The sequence below is a fragment of the Alligator mississippiensis genome, chromosome 4 (assembly GCF_030867095.1).
Source record: "Alligator mississippiensis isolate rAllMis1 chromosome 4, rAllMis1, whole genome shotgun sequence".
In the NCBI taxonomy this organism is placed as follows: Eukaryota; Metazoa; Chordata; order Crocodylia; family Alligatoridae; genus Alligator; species Alligator mississippiensis.
In genome coordinates, this window is record NC_081827.1 from 95,822,151 (window position 1) to 95,842,039 (window position 19,889).

At 60.7% G+C, this 19,889-nt stretch overlaps 8 non-coding genes across 8 annotated transcripts; 1 reads left to right on the top strand and 7 right to left on the bottom strand.

Moving 5' to 3' along the window:
* Nucleotides 1-3,113: 3,113 nt before the first annotated feature.
* On the bottom strand, nt 3,114-3,195 carry TRNAL-AAG (transfer RNA leucine (anticodon AAG)). The gene has a single exon. It is a non-coding gene; the product is annotated as a tRNA-Leu (tRNA).
* A 351-nt stretch (nt 3,196-3,546) lies between these two features.
* TRNAM-CAU (transfer RNA methionine (anticodon CAU)) lies at nt 3,547-3,619 on the bottom strand. Its single transcript has one exon. It is a non-coding gene; the product is annotated as a tRNA-Met (tRNA).
* A 4,143-nt stretch (nt 3,620-7,762) lies between these two features.
* Nucleotides 7,763-7,844, bottom strand: TRNAL-AAG (transfer RNA leucine (anticodon AAG)). The gene has a single exon. It is a non-coding gene; the product is annotated as a tRNA-Leu (tRNA).
* A 351-nt stretch (nt 7,845-8,195) lies between these two features.
* Nucleotides 8,196-8,268, bottom strand: TRNAM-CAU (transfer RNA methionine (anticodon CAU)). Its single transcript has one exon. It is a non-coding gene; the product is annotated as a tRNA-Met (tRNA).
* A 4,064-nt stretch (nt 8,269-12,332) lies between these two features.
* TRNAL-AAG (transfer RNA leucine (anticodon AAG)) lies at nt 12,333-12,414 on the bottom strand. The gene has a single exon. It is a non-coding gene; the product is annotated as a tRNA-Leu (tRNA).
* Nucleotides 12,415-12,765: 351 nt separating this feature from the next.
* On the bottom strand, nt 12,766-12,838 carry TRNAM-CAU (transfer RNA methionine (anticodon CAU)). The gene has a single exon. It is a non-coding gene; the product is annotated as a tRNA-Met (tRNA).
* A 4,144-nt stretch (nt 12,839-16,982) lies between these two features.
* On the bottom strand, nt 16,983-17,064 carry TRNAL-AAG (transfer RNA leucine (anticodon AAG)). Its single transcript has one exon. It is a non-coding gene; the product is annotated as a tRNA-Leu (tRNA).
* A 1,274-nt stretch (nt 17,065-18,338) lies between these two features.
* On the top strand, nt 18,339-18,410 carry TRNAR-CCU (transfer RNA arginine (anticodon CCU)). The gene has a single exon. It is a non-coding gene; the product is annotated as a tRNA-Arg (tRNA).
* The last annotated feature ends 1,479 nt before the right edge of the window (nt 18,411-19,889 follow it).

Consider the following 19,889-nt stretch of genomic DNA (forward strand, 5'->3'; position numbering starts at 1 on the left):
GGGGCGGGGCAGCTGCGGCAGCCCCGGGGCAGCTGTGGCCTCGGAGGGAAGGGAGGAGAAGGTGCTCAGAAGCAGAGAAGAGCCCGCCAGGAATGGGACCGAGTGACCTGGGCACCAGGCACCACAGCGCAAGCAAAGGAAGCCAACGCGGTTGCCAGGCCGTGAAGGCATCTTCCTCCCCCCTGCCTCCTAGTTTGGGGACCAAAGAAAGAAGGGGTTGAGCACCTGTGTCTGTGTTGGAGGCGGGAGGGAGAGGGAAGGATCGCAGGAGGATTTGGGGGACTGGGTCTAGGAGGAGCCCGAGAACGTGGCGGCCGCTACTCAGGAAAGGCCAGCAGAGCAGGGAGGCTGGCTGCAAAGGAAGGGCCTGGGAGAAGGCGGCCTGCCAAGAGCTGTGACCGCAGCCCCGAGGGGTCCTCCTACCTGGGCAAGACATCCGGGAATACAGCTTCAGCCCCCAAACCTGGAGCGTGGGGGCTGAGGAGGTGGCAACGTGGGCTTTGGGGCCCAGGCTGCCAAAGAGGCTGGAGCCAGAACCTGGCCCTCAGCCCGGTGGGGCCCCACGCCCTGCGGCGCGCTGGCCAGCCCGCCTTCTCCTGACGGGGCCGGGGAGGTGGGGGCGGCTCGCTCTCAGCACGGGCCCTTGACTTGCAATGCGTTTCCGGCCCTTGCTCGCCATGGGCCGAGAGGGCATTTGGCCAAAAATGGAGGGAGCGGAGAGAGCGAATCGGTCTCGTGACCTCAAACGCCAGAGGCTTGCATGGGGTTGACCTGGTGCCTGAAAGGTCCCATAGGAATGCATGGGGTTGACATTGAGCCTGGAAGTCCCCACTGGCTTGCATGGGGTTGACCTGGTGCCTGGAAGACCCCATAGGAATGCACAGGGTTGACTGTCTGCCTACAAGTCCCCATAGACTTGCATGGGGTTGAGCTGGTGCCCGAAAGGCCCCATAACAATGTCTGGGGATGACATTGTGCCTGGAAGTCCCCATAAGCTTACACAGGCTTGACCGAGAGCCTCAAGGTCCCCTTAGGCTTGCATGAGGTTGGCCTGGGGGCTCAAGGTCCCCATAGCAATGTATGGGGTTGACATTGTGCTGGCAAGTCCCCATAGCAGTGCATGGGGTAGACCTGGTGCCTGAAAGTCCCCTTAGGAACACATGGGGTTGACATTCTGCCTGAAAGTCCCCATTGGCTTCCCTGGGGTTGACCTGGTGCCTCAAAGTCCCCTTAGGAATACATGGGGTTGACATTCCGCCTGCAAGTCCCCATAGGAGTGATTGGGGTTGATCTGGTGCCTGGAAGTCACCTTTGGAATACAGGGGGGTGACATTCTGCCTGAAACTCCCCTTTGGCTTCCATGGGGTTGACCTGGTGCCTGAAAGACCCCTTAGGAATACACGGGGTTGACATTGTGCCTGAAAGTCCCCTTTGGCTTCCATGGGGTTGACCTGGTGCCTCAAAGTCCGCTTAGGAATACACGGGGTTGACATTGTGCCTGCAAGTCCCCATTGGCTTGCATGGGGCTGACCTGGTGCTTCAAAGTCCCCTTAGGAATACATGGGGTTGACATTCTGCCTGAAAGTCCCCATTGGCTTCCATGGGGTTGACCTGGTGCCTGAAAGTCCCCTTAGGAATGCAAGGGGTTGACATTGGGACTGAAAGTGCCCTTTGGCTTCCATGGGGTTGACCTGGTGCCTCAAAGTCCGCTTAGGAATACACGGGGTTGACATCCTGCCTGCAAGTCCCCATTGGCTACCATGGGGTTGACCTGGTGCCTCCAAGTCCCCTTAGGAATACATGGGGTTGACATTCTGCCTGAAAGTCCCCATTGGCCTCCATGGGGTTGACCTGGTGCCTGGACGTCCCCTTAGGAATACATGGGGTTGACATTGTGACTCAAAGTCCCCTTTGGCTTCCATGGGGCTGACCTGGTGCCTCAAAGTCCCCTTAGGAAGACATGGGGTTGACATTCTGCCTGCAAGTCCCCATTGGCTACCATGGGGTTGACCTGGTGCCTCAAAGTCCCCTTAGGAATACACGGGGTTAACATTCTGCCTGTAAATCCCCATAGGAGTGATTGGGGTTGATCTGGTGCCTGGAAGTCACCTTTGGAATACATGGGGGTGACATTCTGCCTGAAACTCCCCTTTGGCTTCCATGGGGTTGACCTGGTGCCTCAAAGTCCCCTTAGGAATCCATGGGGTTGACATTCTGCCTGCAAGTCCCCATAGGAGTGATTGGGGTTGACCTGGTGCCTGGAAGTCAGCTTTGGAATACATGGGGATGACATTCTGCCTGTAACTCCCCTTTGGCTTCCATGGGGTTGACCTGGTGCCTGAAAGACCCCTTAGGAATACATGGGGTTGACACTGTGCCTGAAAGTCCCCTTTGGCTTCCATGGGGTTGACCTGGTGCCTCAAAGTCCCTTTAGGAATACATGGGGTTGACCTTGTGCCTGAAAGTCCCCTTTGGCTTCCATAAGGTTGACCTGGTGCCACAAATTCCTACCGCCCAGGATTTCCCTGCCAAGCAAATACAGAGGGTGCGGTCGGGCAACAATAAACACAGCACCCGCACAAACACCCGGGGCTTAAGCCTCCAAAAACTGGCCCTCCCACCCAGGCTCCGTCTTTCCGTGCCCCCGCCGCCACCGCCCTGCTTCCCTACTTCCGCCTGCCCAACATTTGCTCCAGGTCCCGGCCTGCTACCCACCTTCCTCTCCCCAGCCATCCTAGTATCTAGAGGCCCCTACTCCCAGGCTTTTCACATCTGCTCCGCCTCCTTCGAGGCGACCGCCATTTCCCTCCTTGCCGTATCACACTGCTCCTCTTGGTCCTGCCTCCTGCAAGCACCCAGGTCGCCCTGGTCCTGCTCACCACTGTGTATGGGGCAGTCGCGAAGCTGGTCTCTTGGGACCAGGGGCAAGAAGGGCTGGAGCAGCCCCCCCAACTTGGGGGCAAGGGCTCCAGAAAGCAGGGGCAGAATGAGCAGAGTCGAGGCTTCAGCAGCCTAAGGGGGACCTTTGGGCAGAGCGCGAGCTGCGAGGGAACAAGGCCGTAGCAAGGGGAGCTTCGGGAGGCCCAAGTGCCACCTGCACGCTGCAAAATCTGTGGCAGCGGTGGGATTCGAACCCACGCCCCCGCAGAGACTGGAGCCTTAATCCAGCGCCTTGGACCGCTCGGCCACGCTCCCCCAGGCTGGGCCACTTTCTCTGCGGGGCGCCCAAGCACCTGCTTCGGCCTGGCTGCTTTTCCTCTGCCACCTCCCGCACCTGACACCGCACCAGCCCAGCAGAAAAGAAGCAGGGACTGGGGCTGCCACTAGTGACCGGGCTGGGCATGGCCCTCAGCGTTCATGGTGTGCGCTACCTTGGGCAAAGCCGGCCCAGGAAGAGCATCGCCAGCGCCACCCGCGCGGACACACCAGGCGCCTGCCTCCTGGCCAGCACCGGGAAGAAAAGGCAGCGGGGGGCCAAGCTTAGGCGACTGGAGCCTGCCCCGGGTGGCAGGCAAGGCGCCTGGCTCAGGCAGCAAGAGGCAAGCCTGCCTTCTCTGAGGCTCGAACTCAGGACCTCCAGATTATGAGACTGACGCGCTGCCGGCTGCGCTAAGAAGGCCCGGCTGGCTCAGCCCCCTGGTCCCGCACCACCACCGGGAGCCCTCACCTCCGGCCCACCGGGGTCCGTCGGCCAGGTCTAGGGCAAGGGACCCGGACGGGAAAACAATAGCAGCTCTCCAGCTCGGAAGGCGATTGCCATTCTCTCTCTCAGGGGCGCTCTCCTTCCCCACAGGAACCCAACCGGATTATTGGGCGGCAGTTAGCTCTGCGAACCAGCCCTGTGAGCTCGGGGCACCAGCTGCTGGTCTTTTGCAACAAACAGCTCTGTTCAGGTCATGGGTCTGAAAAGACAGGAAGCAAAAGCCCTCCACCTCCATTCGACTTCCCCCTGGGGCCAGGGAAAGTGAGGCAGGGCTCAACATGAAGAGAGGAGGCACACCCCCAGCCACACACAACGCGAAGGGTGCTACGGGCTGCTCAGGACTGGGCTGGCCCTGTTGAGGATGCAGCCTGGGGCATTTCTCCCGTCAGGCACAATACTCGTGGGCACCAGTGGACCGCCGTGCTGGAGTGATGCACAGTCCTACTCCGTGGTCCCAGATCCTGAAAACATATTGCCTGGAGGCAGAACCCGCTGTCAAAGGCTGCTGTCAGAGGCTCAGAAGAGGGGCGCGGGCAGAAGAAAGGAAGGGGCGCCCTTCCACCTGGGCTCTGCAGGTATCTGTGGCGGGCGGTTGCATGGCCACCAGGAAGAGCGCTGGCTCGGGTTTTGGCCTGCGTGGGGAGCCTGCGGGAAGGCGTGGGCTGGGAGGAGGAGAAAGGAAGCACTGCTCCTCACTGTGCGAGGTGCTGGCTTCCTGTCAGAGAGGCAAGAGGGTGTCAGGGCAGAAGGGCAGCCTGCCAGCCCCAGCAGAGTGGCGCAGCGGGAGCGTGCTGGGCCCATAACCCAGAGGTCGATGGATCGAAACCATCCTCTGCTATGTTTCCCCCCTGCTTGCCTTTTGCTTCCCCTACCTGATTCCCGCCCCTCCAAGTGGCTTTGTCCTTGACATGCCTGAGAGTGGGGTTCTCCGGCCTCCTTCCCCAAAGGCGGTGGGGAGCGTGCTCACGGAACTTTGCAAGGGAAGGCCGGTGGGCTCTCCTCCAGTGACAGTCCTGCCGAGGGAGTGGGGGCGGGGCAGCTGCGGCAGCCCCGGGGCAGCTGTGGCCTCGGAGGGAAGGGAGGAGAAGGTGCTCAGAAGCAGAGAAGAGCCCGCCAGGAATGGGACCGATGACCTGGGCACCAGGCACCACAGCTCAAGCAAAGGAAGCCAACGCGGTTGCCAGGCCGTGAAGGCATCTTCCTCCCCCCTGCCTCCTAGTTTGGGGACCAAAGAAAGAAGGGGTTGAGCACCTGTGTCTGTGTTGGAGGCGGGAGGGAGAGGGAAGGATCGCAGGAGGATTTGGGGGACTGGGTCTAGGAGGAGCCCGAGAACGTGGTGGCCGCTACTCAGGAAAGGCCAGCAGAGCAGGGAGGCTGGCTGCAAAGGAAGGGCCTGGGAGAAGGCGGCCTGCCAAGAGCTGTGACAGCAGCCCCGAGGGGTCCTCCTACCTGGGCAAGACATCCGGGAATACAGCTTCAGCCCCCAAACCTGGAGCGTGGGGGCTGAGGAGGTGGCAACGTGGGCTTTGGGGCCCAGGCTGCCAAAGAGGCTGGAGCCAGAACCTGGCCCTCAGCCCGGTGGGGCCCCACGCCCTGCGGCGCGCTGGCCAGCCCACCTTCTCCTGACGGGGCCGGGGAGGTGGGGGCGGCTCGCTCTCAGCACGGGCCCTTGACTTGCAATGCGTTTCCGGCCCTTGCTCGCCATGGGCCGAGAGGGCATTTGGCCAAAAATGGAGGGAGCGGAGAGAGCGAATCGGTCTCGTGACCTCAAACGCCAGAGGCTTGCATGGGGTTGATCTGGTGCCTGAAAGGTCCCATACGAATGCATGGGGTTGACATTGTGCCTGGAAGTCCCCACTGGCTTGCATGGGGTTGACCTGGTGCCTGGAAGACCCCATAGGAATGCACAGGGTTGACTGTCTGCCTACAAGTCCCCATAGACTTGCATGGGGTTGAGCTGGTGCCCGAAAGGCCCCATAACAATGTCTGGGGATGACATTGTGCCTGGAAGTCCCCATAAGCTTACACGGGCTTGACCGAGAGCCTCAAGGTCCCCTTAGGCTTGCATGAGGTTGGCCTGGGGGCTCAAGGTCCCCATAGCAATGTATGGGGTTGACATTGTGCTGGCAAGTCCCCATAGCAGTGCATGGGGTAGACCTGGTGCCTGAAAGTCCCCTTAGGAACACATGGGGTTGACATTCTGCCTGAAAGTCCCCTTTGGCTTCCATGGGGTTGACCTGGTGCCTCAAAGTCCCCTTAGGAATACATGGGGTTGACATTCCGCCTGCAAGTCCCCATAGGAGTGATTGGGGTTGATCTGGTGCCTGGAAGTCACCTTTGGAATACAGGGGGGTGACATTCTGCCTGAAACTCCCCTTTGGCTTCCATGGGGTTGACCTGGTGCCTGAAAGACCCCTTAGGAATACACGGGGTTGACATTGTGCCTGAAAGTCCCCTTTGGCTTCCATGGGGTTGACCTGGTGCCTCAAAGTCCGCTTAGGAATACACGGGGTTGACATTGTGCCTGCAAGTCCCCATTGGCTTGCATGGGGCTGACCTGGTGCCTCAAAGTCCCCTTAGGAATACATGGGGTTGACATTCTGCCTGAAAGTCCCCATTGGCTTCCATGGGGTTGACCTGGTGCCTGAAAGTCCCCTTAGGAATGCAAGGGGTTGACATTGGGACTGAAAGTGCCCTTTGGCTTCCATGGGGTTGACCTGGTGCCTCAAAGTCCGCTTAGGAATACACGGGGTTGACATCCTGCCTGCAAGTCCCCATTGGCTACCATGGGGTTGACCTGGTGCCTCCAAGTCCCCTTAGGAATACATGGGGTTGACATTCTGCCTGAAAGTCCCCATTGGCTTCCATGGGGTTGACCTGGTGCCTGGACGTCCCCTTAGGAATACATGGGGTTGACATTGTGACTCAAAGTCCCCTTTGGTTTCCATGGGGCTGACCTGGTGCCTCAAAGTCCCCTTAGGAATACATGGGGTTGACATTCTGCCTGCAAGTCCCCATAGGAGTGATTGGGGTTGATCTGGTGCCTGGAAGTCACCTTTGGAATACATGGGGGTGACATTCTGCCTGAAACTTCCCTTTGGCTTCCATGGGGTTGACCTGGTGCCTCAAAGTCCCCTTAGGAATACATGGGGTTGACATTCTGCCTGCAAGTCCCCATAGGAGTGATTAGGGTTGACCTGGTGCCTGGAAGTCAGCTTTGGAATACATGGGGATGACATTCTGCCTGTAACTCCCCTTTGGCTTCCATGGGGTTGACCTGGTGCCTGAAAGACCCCTTAGGAATACATGGGGTTGACACTGTGCCTGAAAGTCCCCTTTGGCTTCCATGGGGTTGACCTGGTGCCTCAAAGTCCCTTTAGGAATACATGGGGTTGACCTTGTGCCTGAAAGTCCCCTTTGGCTTCCATAAGGTTGACCTGGTGCCACAAATTCCTACCGCCCAGGATTTCCCTGCCAAGCAAATACAGAGGGTGCGTTCGGGCAACAATAAACACAGCACCCGCACAACCACCCGGGGCTTAAGCCTCCAAAAACTGGCCCTCCCACCCAGGCTCCGTCTTTCCCTGCCCCCGCCGCCACCGCCCTGCTTCCCTAATTCCGCCTGCCCAACATTTGCTCCAGGTCCCGGCCTGCTACCCACCTTCCTCTCCCCAGCCATCCTAGTATCTAGAGGCCCCTACTCCCAGGCTTTTCACATCTGCTCCGCCTCCTTCGAGGCGACCGCCATTTCCCTCCTTGCCGTATCACACTGCTCCTCTTGGTCCTGCCTCCTGCAGGCACCCAGGTCGCCCTGGTCCTGCTCACCACTGTGTATGGGGCAGTCGCGAAGCTGGTCTCTTGGGACCAGGGGCAAGAAGGGCTGGAGCAGCCCCCCCAACTTGGGGGCAAGGGCTCCAGAAAGCAGGGGCAGAATGAGCAGAGTCGAGGCTTCAGCAGCCTAAGGGGGACCTTTGGGCAGAGGGCGAGCTGCGAGGGAACAAGGCCGTAGCAAGGGGAGCTTCGGGAGGCCCAAGTGCCACCTGCACGCTGCAAAATCTGTGGCAGCGGTGGGATTCGAACCCACGCCCCCGCAGAGACTGGAGCCTTAATCCAGCGCCTTGGACCGCTCGGCCACGCTCCCCCAGGCTGGGCCACTTTCTCTGCGGGGCGCCCAAGCACCTGCTTCGGCCTGGCTGCTTTTCCTCCGCCACCTCCCGCACCTGACACCGCACCAGCCCAGCAGAAAAGAAGCAGGGACTGGGGCTGCCACTAGTGACCGGGCTGGGCATGGCCCTCAGCGTTCATGGTGTGCGCTACCTTGGGCAAAGCCGGCCCAGGAAGAGCATCGCCAGCGCCACCCGCGCGGACACACCAGGCGCCTGCCTCCTGGCCAGCACCGGGAAGAAAAGGCAGCGGGGGGCCAAGCTTAGGCGACTGGAGCCTGCCCCGGGTGGCAGGCAAGGCGCCTGGCTCAGGCAGCAAGAGGCAAGCCTGCCTTCTCTGAGGCTCGAACTCAGGACCTCCAGATTATGAGACTGACGCGCTGCCGGCTGCGCTAAGAAGGCCCGGCTGGCTCAGCCCCCTGGTCCCGCACCACCACCGGGAGCCCTCACCTCCGGCCCACCGGGGTCCGTCGGCCAGGTCTAGGGCAAGGGACCCGGACGGGAAAACAATAGCAGCTCTCCAGCTCGGAAGGCGATTGCCATTCTCTCTCTCAGGGGCGCTCTCCTTCCCCACAGGAACCCAACCGGATTATTGGGCGGCAGTTAGCTCTGCGAACCAGCCCTGTGAGCTCGGGGCACCAGCTGCTGGTCTTTTGCAACAAACAGCTCTGTTCAGGTCATGGGTCTGAAAAGACAGGAAGCAAAAGCCCTCCACCTCCATTCGACTTCCCCCTGGGGCCAGGGAAAGTGAGGCAGGGCTCAACATGAAGAGAGGAGGCACACCCCCAGCCACACACAACGCGAAGGGTGCTACGGGCTGCTCAGGACTGGGCTGGCCCTGTTGAGGATGCAGCCTGGGGCATTTCTCCCGTCAGGCACAATACTCGTGGGCACCAGTGGACCGCCGTGCTGGAGTGATGCACAGTCCTACTCCGTGGTCCCAGATCCTGAAAACATATTGCCTGGAGGCAGAACCCGCTGTCAAAGGCTGCTGTCAGAGGCTCAGAAGAGGGGCGCGGGCAGAAGAAAGGAAGGGGCGCCCTTCCACCTGGGCTCTGCAGGTATCTGTGGCGGGCGGTTGCATGGCCACCAGGAAGAGCGCTGGCTCGGGTTTTGGCCTGCGTGGGGAGCCTGCGGGAAGGCGTGGGCTGGGAGGAGGAGAAAGGAAGCACTGCTCCTCACTGTGCGAGGTGCTGGCTTCCTGTCAGAGAGGCAAGAGGGTGTCGGGGCAGAAGGGCAGCCTGCCAGCCGCAGCAGAGTGGCGCAGCGGGAGCGTGCTGGGCCCATAACCCAGAGGTCGATGGATCGAAACCATCCTCTGCTATGTTTCCCCCCTGCTTGCCTTTTGCTTCCCCTACCTGATTCCCGCCCCTCCAAGTGGCTTTGTCCTTGACATGCCTGAGAGTGGGGCTCTCCGGCCTCCTTCCCCAAAGGCGGTGGGGAGCGTGCTCACGGAACTTTGCAAGGGAAGGCCGGTGGGCTCTCCTCCAGTGACAGTCCTGCCGAGGGAGTGGGGGCGGGGCAGCTGCGGCAGCCCCGGGGCAGCTGTGGCCTCGGAGGGAAGGGAGGAGAAGGTGCTCAGAAGCAGAGAAGAGCCCGCCAGGAATGGGACCGAGTGACCTGGGCACCAGGCACCACAGCGCAAGCAAAGGAAGCCAACGCGGTTGCCAGGCCGTGAAGGCATCTTCCTCCCCCCTGCCTCCTAGTTTGGGGACCAAAGAAAGAAGGGGTTGAGCACCTGTGTCTGTGTTGGAGGCGGGAGGGAGAGGGAAGGATCGCAGGAGGATTTGGGGGACTGGGTCTAGGAGGAGCCCGAGAACGTGGCGGCCGCTACTCAGGAAAGGCCAGCAGAGCAGGGAGGCTGGCTGCAAAGGAAGGGCCTGGGAGAAGGCGGCCTGCCAAGAGCTGTGACCGCAGCCCCGAGGGGTCCTCCTACCTGGGCAAGACATCCGGGAATACAGCTTCAGCCCCCAAACCTGGAGCGTGGGGGCTGAGGAGGTGGCAACGTGGGCTTTGGGGCCCAGGCTGCCAAAGAGGCTGGAGCCAGAACCTGGCCCTCAGCCCGGTGGGGCCCCACGCCCTGCGGCGCGCTGGCCAGCCCGCCTTCTCCTGACGGGGCCGGGGAGGTGGGGGCGGCTCGCTCTCAGCACGGGCCCTTGACTTGCAATGCGTTTCCGGCCCTTGCTCGCCATGGGCCGAGAGGGCATTTGGCCAAAAATGGAGGGAGCGGAGAGAGCGAATCGGTCTCGTGACCTCAAAAGCCAGAGGCTTGCATGGGGTTGACCTGGTGCCTGAAAGGTCCCATAGGAATGCATGGGGTTGACATTGAGCCTGGAAGTCCCCACTGGCTTGCATGGGGTTGACCTGGTGCCTGGAAGACCCCATAGGAATGCACAGGGTTGACTGTCTGCCTACAAGTCCCCATAGACTTGCATGGGGTTGAGCTGGTGCCCGAAAGGCCCCATAACAATGTCTGGGGATGACATTGTGCCTGGAAGTCCCCATAAGCTTACACGGGCTTGACCGAGAACCTCAAGGTCCCCTTAGGCTTGCATGAGGTTGGCCTGGGGGCTCAAGGTCCCCATAGCAATGTATGGGGTTGACATTGTGCTGGCAAGTCCCCATAGCAGTGCATGGGGTAGACCTGGTGCCTGAAAGTCCCCTTAGGAACACATGGGGTTGACATTCTGCCTGAAAGTCCCCATTGTCTTCCCTGGGGTTGACCTGGTGCCTCAAAGTCCCCTTAGGAATACATGGGGTTGACATTCCGCCTGCAAGTCCCCATAGGAGTGATTGGGGTTGATCTGGTGCCTGGAAGTCATCTTTGGAATACAGGGGGGTGACATTCTGCCTGAAACTCCCCTTTGGCTTCCATGGGGTTGACCTGGTGCCTGAAAGACCCCTTAGGAATACACGGGGTTGACATTGTGCCTGAAAGTCCCCTTTGGCTTCCATGGGGTTGACCTGGTGCCTCAAAGTCCGCTTAGGAATACACGGGGTTGACATTGTGCCTGCAAGTCCCCATTGGCTTGCATGGGGCTGACCTGGTGCTTCAAAGTCCCCTTAGGAATACATGGGGTTGACATTCTGCCTGAAAGTCCCCATTGGCTTCCATGGGGTTGACCTGGTGCCTGAAAGTCCCCTTAGGAATGCAAGGGGTTGACATTGGGACTGAAAGTGCCCTTTGGCTTCCATGGGGTTGACCTGGTGCCTCAAAGTCCGCTTAGGAATACACGGGGTTGACATCCTGCCTGCAAGTCCCCATTGGCTACCATGGGGTTGACCTGGTGCCTCCAAGTCCCCTTAGGAATACATGGGGTTGACATTCTGCCTGAAAGTCCCCATTGGCTTCCATGGGGTTGACCTGGTGCCTGGACGTCCCCTTAGGAATACATGGGGTTGACATTGTGACTCAAAGTCCCCTTTGGCTTCCATGGGGCTGACCTGGTGCCTCAAAGTCCCCTTAGGAAGACATGGGGTTGACATTCTGCCTGCAAGTCCCCATTGGCTACCATGGGGTTGACCTGGTGCCTCCAAGTCCCCTTAGGAATACACGGGGTTAACATTCTGCCTGTAAATCCCCATAGGAGTGATTGGGGTTGATCTGGTGCCTGGAAGTCACCTTTGGAATACATGGGGGTGACATTCTGCCTGAAACTCCCCTTTGGCTTCCATGGGGTTGACCTGGTGCCTGAAAGACCCCTTAGGAATACATGGGGTTGACACTGTGCCTGAAAGTCCCCTTTGGCTTCCATGGGGTTGACCTGGTGCCTCAAAGTCCCTTTAGGAATACATGGGGTTGACCTTGTGCCTGAAAGTCCCCTTTGGCTTCCATAAGGTTGACCTGGTGCCACAAATTCCTACCGCCCAGGATTTCCCTGCCAAGCAAATACAGAGGGTGCGGTCGGGCAACAATAAACACAGCACCCGCTCAACCACCCGGGGCTTAAGCCTCCAAAAACTGGCCCTCCCACCCAGGCTCCGTCTTTCCGTGCCCCCGCCGCCACCGCCCTGCTTCCCTACTTCCGCCTGCCCAACATTTGCTCCAGGTCCCGGCCTGCTACCCACCTTCCTCTCCCCAGCCATCCTAGTATCTAGAGGCCCCTACTCCCAGGCTTTTCACATCTGCTCCGCCTCCTTCGAGGCGACCGCCATTTCCCTCCTTGCCGTATCACACTGCTCCTCTTGGTCCTGCCTCCTGCAGGCACCCAGGTCGCCCTGGTCCTGCTCACCACTGTGTATGGGGCAGTCGCGAAGCTGGTCTCTTGGGACCAGGGGCAAGAAGGGCTGGAGCAGCCCCCCCAACTTGGGGGCAAGGGCTCCAGAAAGCAGGGGCAGAATGAGCAGAGTCGAGGCTTCAGCAGCCTAAGGGGGACCTTTGGGCAGAGGGCGAGCTGCGAGGGAACAAGGCCGTAGCAAGGGGAGCTTCGGGAGGCCCAAGTGCCACCTGCACGCTGCAAAATCTGTGGCAGCGGTGGGATTCGAACCCACGCCCCCGCAGAGACTGGAGCCTTAATCCAGCGCCTTGGACCGCTCGGCCACGCTCCCTCAGGCTGGGCCACTTTCTCTGCGGGGCGCCCAAGCACCTGCTTCGGCCTGGCTGCTTTTCCTCCGCCACCTCCCGCACCTGACACCGCACCAGCCCAGCAGAAAAGAAGCAGGGACTGGGGCTGCCACTAGTGACCGGGCTGGGCATGGCCCTCAGCGTTCATGGTGTGCGCTACCTTGGGCAAAGCCGGCCCAGGAAGAGCATCGCCAGCGCCACCCGCGCGGACACACCAGGCGCCTGCCTCCTGGCCAGCACCGGGAAGAAAAGGCAGCGGGGGGCCAAGCTTAGGCGACTGGAGCCTGCCCCGGGTGGCAGGCAAGGCGCCTGGCTCAGGCAGCAAGAGGCAAGCCTGCCTTCTCTGAGGCTCGAACTCAGGACCTCCAGATTATGAGACTGACGCGCTGCCGGCTGCGCTAAGAAGGCCCGGCTGGCTCAGCCCCCTGGTCCCGCACCACCACCGGGAGCCCTCACCTCCGGCCCACCGGGGTCCGTCGGCCAGGTCTAGGGCAAGGGACCCGGACGGGAAAACAATAGCAGCTCTCCAGCTCGGAAGGCGATTGCCATTCTCTCTCTCAGGGGCGCTCTCCTTCCCCACAGGAACCCAACCGGATTATTGGGCGGCAGTTAGCTCTGCGAACCAGCCCTGTGAGCTCGGGGCACCAGCTGCTGGTCTTTTGCAACAAACAGCTCTGTTCAGGTCATGGGTCTGAAAAGACAGGAAGCAAAAGCCCTCCACCTCCATTCGACTTCCCCCTGGGGCCAGGGAAAGTGAGGCAGGGCTCAACATGAAGAGAGGAGGCACACCCCCAGCCACACACAACGCGAAGGGTGCTACGGGCTGCTCAGGACTGGGCTGGCCCTGTTGAGGATGCAGCCTGGGGCATTTCTCCCGTCAGGCACAATACTCGTGGGCACCAGTGGACCGCTGTGCTGGAGTGATGCACAGTCCTACTCCGTGGTCCCAGATCCTGAAAACATATTGCCTGGAGGCAGAACCCGCTGTCAAAGGCTGCTGTCAGAGGCTCAGAAGAGGGGCGCGGGCAGAAGAAAGGAAGGGGCGCCCTTCCACCTGGGCTCTGCAGGTATCTGTGGCGGGCGGTTGCATGGCCACCAGGAAGAGCGCTGGCTCGGGTTTTGGCCTGCGTGGGGAGCCTGCGGGAAGGCGTGGGCTGGGAGGAGGAGAAAGGAAGCACTGCTCCTCACTGTGCGAGGTGCTGGCTTCCTGTCAGAGAGGCAAGAGGGTGTCGGGGCAGAAGGGTAGCCTGCCAGCCCCAGCAGAGTGGCGCAGCGGGAGCGTGCTGGGCCCATAACCCAGAGGTCGATGGATCGAAACCAGCCTCTGCTATGTTTCCCCCCTGCTTGCCTTTTGCTTCCCCTACCTGCTTCCCGCCCCTCCAAGTGGCTTTGTCCTTGACATGCCTGAGAGTGGGGCTCTCCGGCCTCCTTCCCCAAAGGCGGTGGGGAGCGTGCTCACGGAACTTTGCAAGGGAAGGCCGGTGGGCTCTCCTCCAGTGACAGTCCTGCCGAGGGAGTGGGGGCGGGGCAGCTGCGGCAGCCCCGGGGCAGCTGTGGCCTCGGAGGGAAGGGAGGAGAAGGTGCTCAGAAGCAGAGAAGAGCCCGCCAGGAATGGGACCGAGTGACCTGGGCACCAGGCACCACAGCGCAAGCAAAGGAAGCCAACGCGGTTGCCAGGCCGTGAAGGCATCTTCCTCCCCCCTGCCTCCTAGTTTGGGGACCAAAGAAAGAAGGGGTTGAGCACCTGTGTCTGTGTTGGAGGCGGGAGGGAGAGGGAAGGATCGCAGGAGGATTTGGGCGACTGGGTCTAGGAGGAGCCCGAGAACGTGGCGGCCGCTACTCAGGAAAGGCCAGCAGAGCAGGGAGGCTGGCTGCAAAGGAAGGGCCTGGGAGAAGGCGGCCTGCCAAGAGCTGTGACCGCAGCCCCGAGGGGTCCTCCTACCTGGGCAAGACATCCGGGAATACAGCTTCAGCCCCCAAACCTGGAGCGTGGGGGCTGAGGAGGTGGCAACGTGGGCTTTGGGGCCCAGGCTGCCAAAGAGGCTGGAGCCAGAACCTGGCCCTCAGCCCGGTGGGGCCCCACGCCCTGCGGCGCGCTGGCCAGCCCGCCTTCTCCTGACGGGGCCGGGGAGGTGGGGGCGGCTCGCTCTCAGCACGGGCCCTTGACTTGCAATGCGTTTCCGGCCCTTGCTCGCCATGGGCCGAGAGGGCATTTGGCCAAAAATGGAGGGAGCGGAGAGAGCGAATCGGTCTCGTGACCTCAAACGCCAGAGGCTTGCATGGGGTTGACCTGGTGCCTGAAAGGTCCCATAGGAATGCATGGGGTTGACATTGTGCCTGGAAGTCCCCAATGGCTTGCATGGGGTTGACCTGGTGCCTGGAAGACCCCATAGGAATGCACAGGGTTGACTGTCTGCCTACAAGTCCCCATAGACTTGCATGGGGTTGAGCTGGTGCCCGAAAGGCCCCATAACAATGTCTGGGGATGACATTGTGCCTGGAAGTCCCCATAAGCTTACACGGGCTTGACCGAGAGCCTCAAGGTCCCCTTAGGCTTGCATGAGGTTGGCCTGGGGGCTCAAGGTCCCCATAGCAATGTATGGGGTTGACATTGTGCTGGCAAGTCCCCATAGCAGTGCATGGGGTAGACCTGGTGCCTGAAAGTCCCCTTAGGAACACATGGGGTTGACATTCTGCCTGAAAGTCCCCATTGGCTTCCATGGGGTTGACCTGGTGCCTCAAAGTCCCCTTAGGAATACATGGGGTTGACATTCCGCCTGCAAGTCCCCATAGGAGTGATTGGGGTTGATCTGGTGCCTGGAAGTCACCTTTGGAATACAGGGGGGTGACATTCTGCCTGAAACTCCCCTTTGGCTTCCATGGGGTTGACCTGGTACCTGAAAGACCCCTTAGGAATACACGGGGTTGACATTGTGCCTGAAAGTCCCCTTTGGCTTCCATGGGGTTGACCTGGTGCCTCAAAGTCCGCTTAGGAATACACGGGGTTGACATTGTGCCTGCAAGTCCCCATTGGCTTGCATGGGGCTGACCTGGTGCCTCAAAGTCCCCTTAGGAATACATGGGGTTGACATTCTGCCTGAAAGTCCCCATTGGCTTCCATGGGGTTGACCTGGTGCCTGAAAGTCCCCTTAGGAATGCAAGGGGTTGACATTGGGACTGAAAGTGCCCTTTGGCTTCCATGGGGTTGACCTGGTGCCTCAAAGACCGCTTAGGAATACACGGGGTTGACATCCTGCCTGCAAGTCCCCATTGGCTACCATGGGGTTGACCTGGTGCCTCCAAGTCCCCTTAGGAATACATGGGGTTGACATTCTGCCTGAAAGTCCCCATTGGCTTTCATGGGGTTGACCTGGTGCCTGGACGTCCCCTTAGGAATACATGGGGTTGACATTGTGACTCAAAGTCCCCTTTGGCTTCCATGGGGCTGACCTGGTGCCTCAAAGTCCCCTTAGGAATACATGGGGTTGACATTCTGCCTGCAAGTCCCCATAGGAGTCATTGGGGTTGACCTGGTGCCTGGAAGTCAGCTTTGGAATACATGGGGGTGACATTCTGCCTGAAACTCCCCTTTGGCTTCCATGGGGTTGACCTGGTGCCTCAAAGTCCCCTTAGGAATACATGGGGTTGACATTCTGCCTGCAAGTCCCCATAGGAGTCATTGGGGTTGACCTGGTGCCTGGAAGTCAGCTTTGGAATACATGGGGATGACATTCTGCCTGTAACTCCCCTTTGGCTTCCATGGGGTTGACCTGGTGCCTGAAAGACCCCTTAGGAATACATGGGGTTGACACTGTGCCTGAAAGTCCCCTTTGGCTTCCATGGGGTTGACCTGGTGCCTCAAAGTCCCTTTAGGAATACATGGGGTTGACCTTGTGCCTGAAAGTCCCCTTTGGCTTCCATAAGGTTGACCTGGTGCCACAAATTCCTACCGCCCAGGATTTCCCTGCCAAGCAAATACAGAGGGTGCGGTCGGGCAACAATAAACACAGCACCCGCACAACCACCCGGGGCTTAAGCCTCCAAAATCTGGCCCTCCCACCCAGGCTCCGTCTTTCCGTGCCCCCGCCGCCACCGCCCTGCTTCCCTACTTCCGCCTGCCCAACATTTGCTCCAGGTCCCGGCCTGCTACCCACCTTCCTCTCCCCAGCCATCCTAGTATCTAGAGGCCCCTACTCCCAGGCTTTTCACATCTGCTCCGCCTCCTTCGAGGCGACCGCCATTTCCCTCCTTGCCGTATCACACTGCTCCTCTTGGTCCTGCCTCCTGCAGGCACCCAGGTCGCCCTGGTCCTGCTCACCACTGTGTATGGGGCAGTCGCGAAGCTGGTCTCTTGGGACCAGGGGCAAGAAGGGCTGGAGCAGCCCCCCCAACTTGGGGGCAAGGGCTCCAGAAAGCAGGGGCAGAATGAGCAGAGTCGAGGCTTCAGCAGCCTAAGGGGGACCTTTGGGCAGAGGGCGAGCTGCGAGGGAACAAGGCCGTAGCAAGGGGAGCTTCGGGAGGCCCAAGTGCCACCTGCACGCTGCAAAATCTGTGGCAGCGGTGGGATTCGAACCCACGCCCCCGCAGAGACTGGAGCCTTAATCCAGCGCCTTGGACCGCTCGGCCACGCTCCCCCAGGCTGGGCCACTTTCTCTGCGGGGCGCCCAAGCACCTGCTTCGGCCTGGCTGCTTTTCCTCCGCCACCTCCCGCACCTGACACCGCACCAGCCCAGCAGAAAAGAAGCAGGGACTGGGGCTGCCACTAGTGACCGGGCTGGGCATGGCCCTCAGCGTTCATGGTGTGCGCTACCTTGGGCAAAGCCGGCCCAGGAAGAGCATCGCCAGCGCCACCCGCGCGGACACACCAGGCGCCTGCCTCCTGGCCAGCACCGGGAAGAAAAGGCAGCGGGGGGCCAAGCTTAGGCGACTGGAGCCTGCCCCGGGTGGCAGGCAAGGCGCCTGGCTCAGGCAGCAAGAGGCAAGCCTGCCTTCTCTGAGGCTCGAACTCAGGACCTCTAGATTATGAGACTGACGCGCTGCCGGCTGCGCTAAGAAGGCCCGGCTGGCTCAGCCCCCTGGTCCCGCACCACCACCGGGAGCCCTCACCTCCGGCCCACCGGGGTCCGTCGGCCAGGTCTAGGGCAAGGGACCCGGACGGGAAAACAATAGCAGCTCTCCAGCTCGGAAGGCGATTGCCATTCTCTCTCTCAGGGGCGCTCTCCTTCCCCACAGGAACCCAACCGGATTATTGGGCGGCAGTTAGCTCTGCGAACCAGCCCTGTGAGCTCGGGGCACCAGCTGCTGGTCTTTTGCAACAAACAGCTCTGTTCAGGTCATGGGTCTGAAAAGACAGGAAGCAAAAGCCCTCCACCTCCATTCGACTTCCCCCTGGGGCCAGGGAAAGTGAGGCAGGGCTCAACATGAAGAGAGGAGGCACACCCCCAGCCACACACAACGCGAAGGGTGCTACGGGCTGCTCAGGACTGGGCTGGCCCTGTTGAGGATGCAGCCTGGGGCATTTCTCCCGTCAGGCACAATACTCGTGGGCACCAGTGGACCGCCGTGCTGGAGTGATGCACAGTCCTACTCCGTGGTCCCAGATCCTGAAAACATATTGCCTGGAGGCAGAACCCGCTGTCAAAGGCTGCTGTCAGAGGCTCAGAAGAGGGGCGCGGGCAGAAGAAAGGAAGGGGCGCCCTTCCACCTGGGCTCTGCAGGTATCTGTGGCGGGCGGTTGCATGGCCACCAGGAAGAGCGCTGGCTCGGGTTTTGGCCTGCGTGGGGAGCCTGCGGGAAGGCGTGGGCTGGGAGGAGGAGAAAGGAAGCACTGCTCCTCACTGTGCGAGGTGCTGGCTTCCTGTCAGAGAGGCAAGAGGGTGTCGGGGCAGAAGGGCAGCCTGCCAGCCCCAGCAGAGTGGCGCAGCGGGAGCGTGCTGGGCCCCTAACCCAGAGGTCGATGGATCGAAACCAGCCTCTGCTATGTTTCCCCCCTGCTTGCCTTTTGCTTCCCCTACCTGATTCCCGCCCCTCCAAGTGGCTTTGTCCTTGACATGCCTGAGAGTGGGGCTCTCCGGCCTCCTTCCCCAAAGGCGGTGGGGAGCGTGCTCACGGAACTTTGCAAGGGAAGGCCGGTGGGCTCTCCTCCAGTGACAGTCCTGCCGAGGGAGTGGGGGCGGGGCAGCTGCGGCAGCCCCGGGGCAGCTGTGGCCTCGGAGGGAAGGGAGGAGAAGGTGCTCAGAAGCAGAGAAGAGCCCGCCAGGAATGGGACCGAGTGACCTGGGCACCAGGCACCACAGCGCAAGCAAAGGAAGCCAACGTGGTTGCCAGGCCGTGAAGGCATCTTCCTCCCCCCTGCCTCCTAGTTTGGGGACCAAAGAAAGAAGGGGTTGAGCACCTGTGTCTGTGTTGGAGGCGGGAGGGAGAGGGAAGGATCGCAGGAGGATTTGGGCGACTGGGTCTAGGAGGAGCCCGAGAACGTGGCGGCCGCTACTCAGGAAAGGCCAGCAGAGCAGGGAGGCTGGCTGCAAAGGAAGGGCCTGGGAGAAGGCGGCCTGCCAAGAGCTGTGACCGCAGCCCCGAGGGGTCCTCCTACCTGGGCAAGACATCCGGGAATACAGCTTCAGCCCCCAAACCTGGAGCGTGGGGGCTGAGGAGGTGGCAACGTGGGCTTTGGGGCCCAGGCTGCCAAAGAGGCTGGAGCCAGAACCTGGCCCTCAGCCCGGTGGGGCCGCACGCCCTGCGGCGCGCTGGCCAGCCCGCCTTCTCCTGACGGGGCCGGGGAGGTGGGGGCGGCTCGCTCTCAGCACGGGCCCTTGACTTGCAATGCGTTTCCGGCCCTTGCTCGCCATGGGCCGAGAGGGCATTTGGCCAAAAATGGAGGGAGCGGAGAGAGCGAATCGGTCTCGTGACCTCAAACGCCAGAGGCTTGCATGGGGTTGACCTGGTGCCTGAAAGGTCCCATAGGAATGCATGGGGTTGACATTGTGCCTGGAAGTCCCCACTGGCTTGCATGGGGTTGACCTGGTGCCTGGAAGACCCCATAGGAATGCACAGGGTTGACTGTCTGCCTACAAGTCCCCATAGGCTTGCATGGGGTTGAGCTGGTGCCCGAAAGGCCCCATAACAATGTCTGGGGATGACATTGTGCCTGGAAGTCCCCATAAGCTTACACGGGCTTGACCGAGAGCCTCAAGGTCCCCTTAGGCTTGCATGAGGTTGGCCTGGGGGCTCAAGGTCCCCATAGCAATGTATGGGGTTGACATTGTGCTGGCAAGTCCCCATAGCAGTGCATGGGGTAGACCTGGTGCCTGAAAGTCCCCTTAGGAACACATGGGGTTGACATTCTGCCTGAAAGTCCCCATTGGCTTCCATGGGGTTGACCTGGTGCCTCAAAGTCCCCTTAGGAATACATGGGGTTGACATTCCGCCTGCAAGTCCCCATAGGAGTGATTGGGGTTGA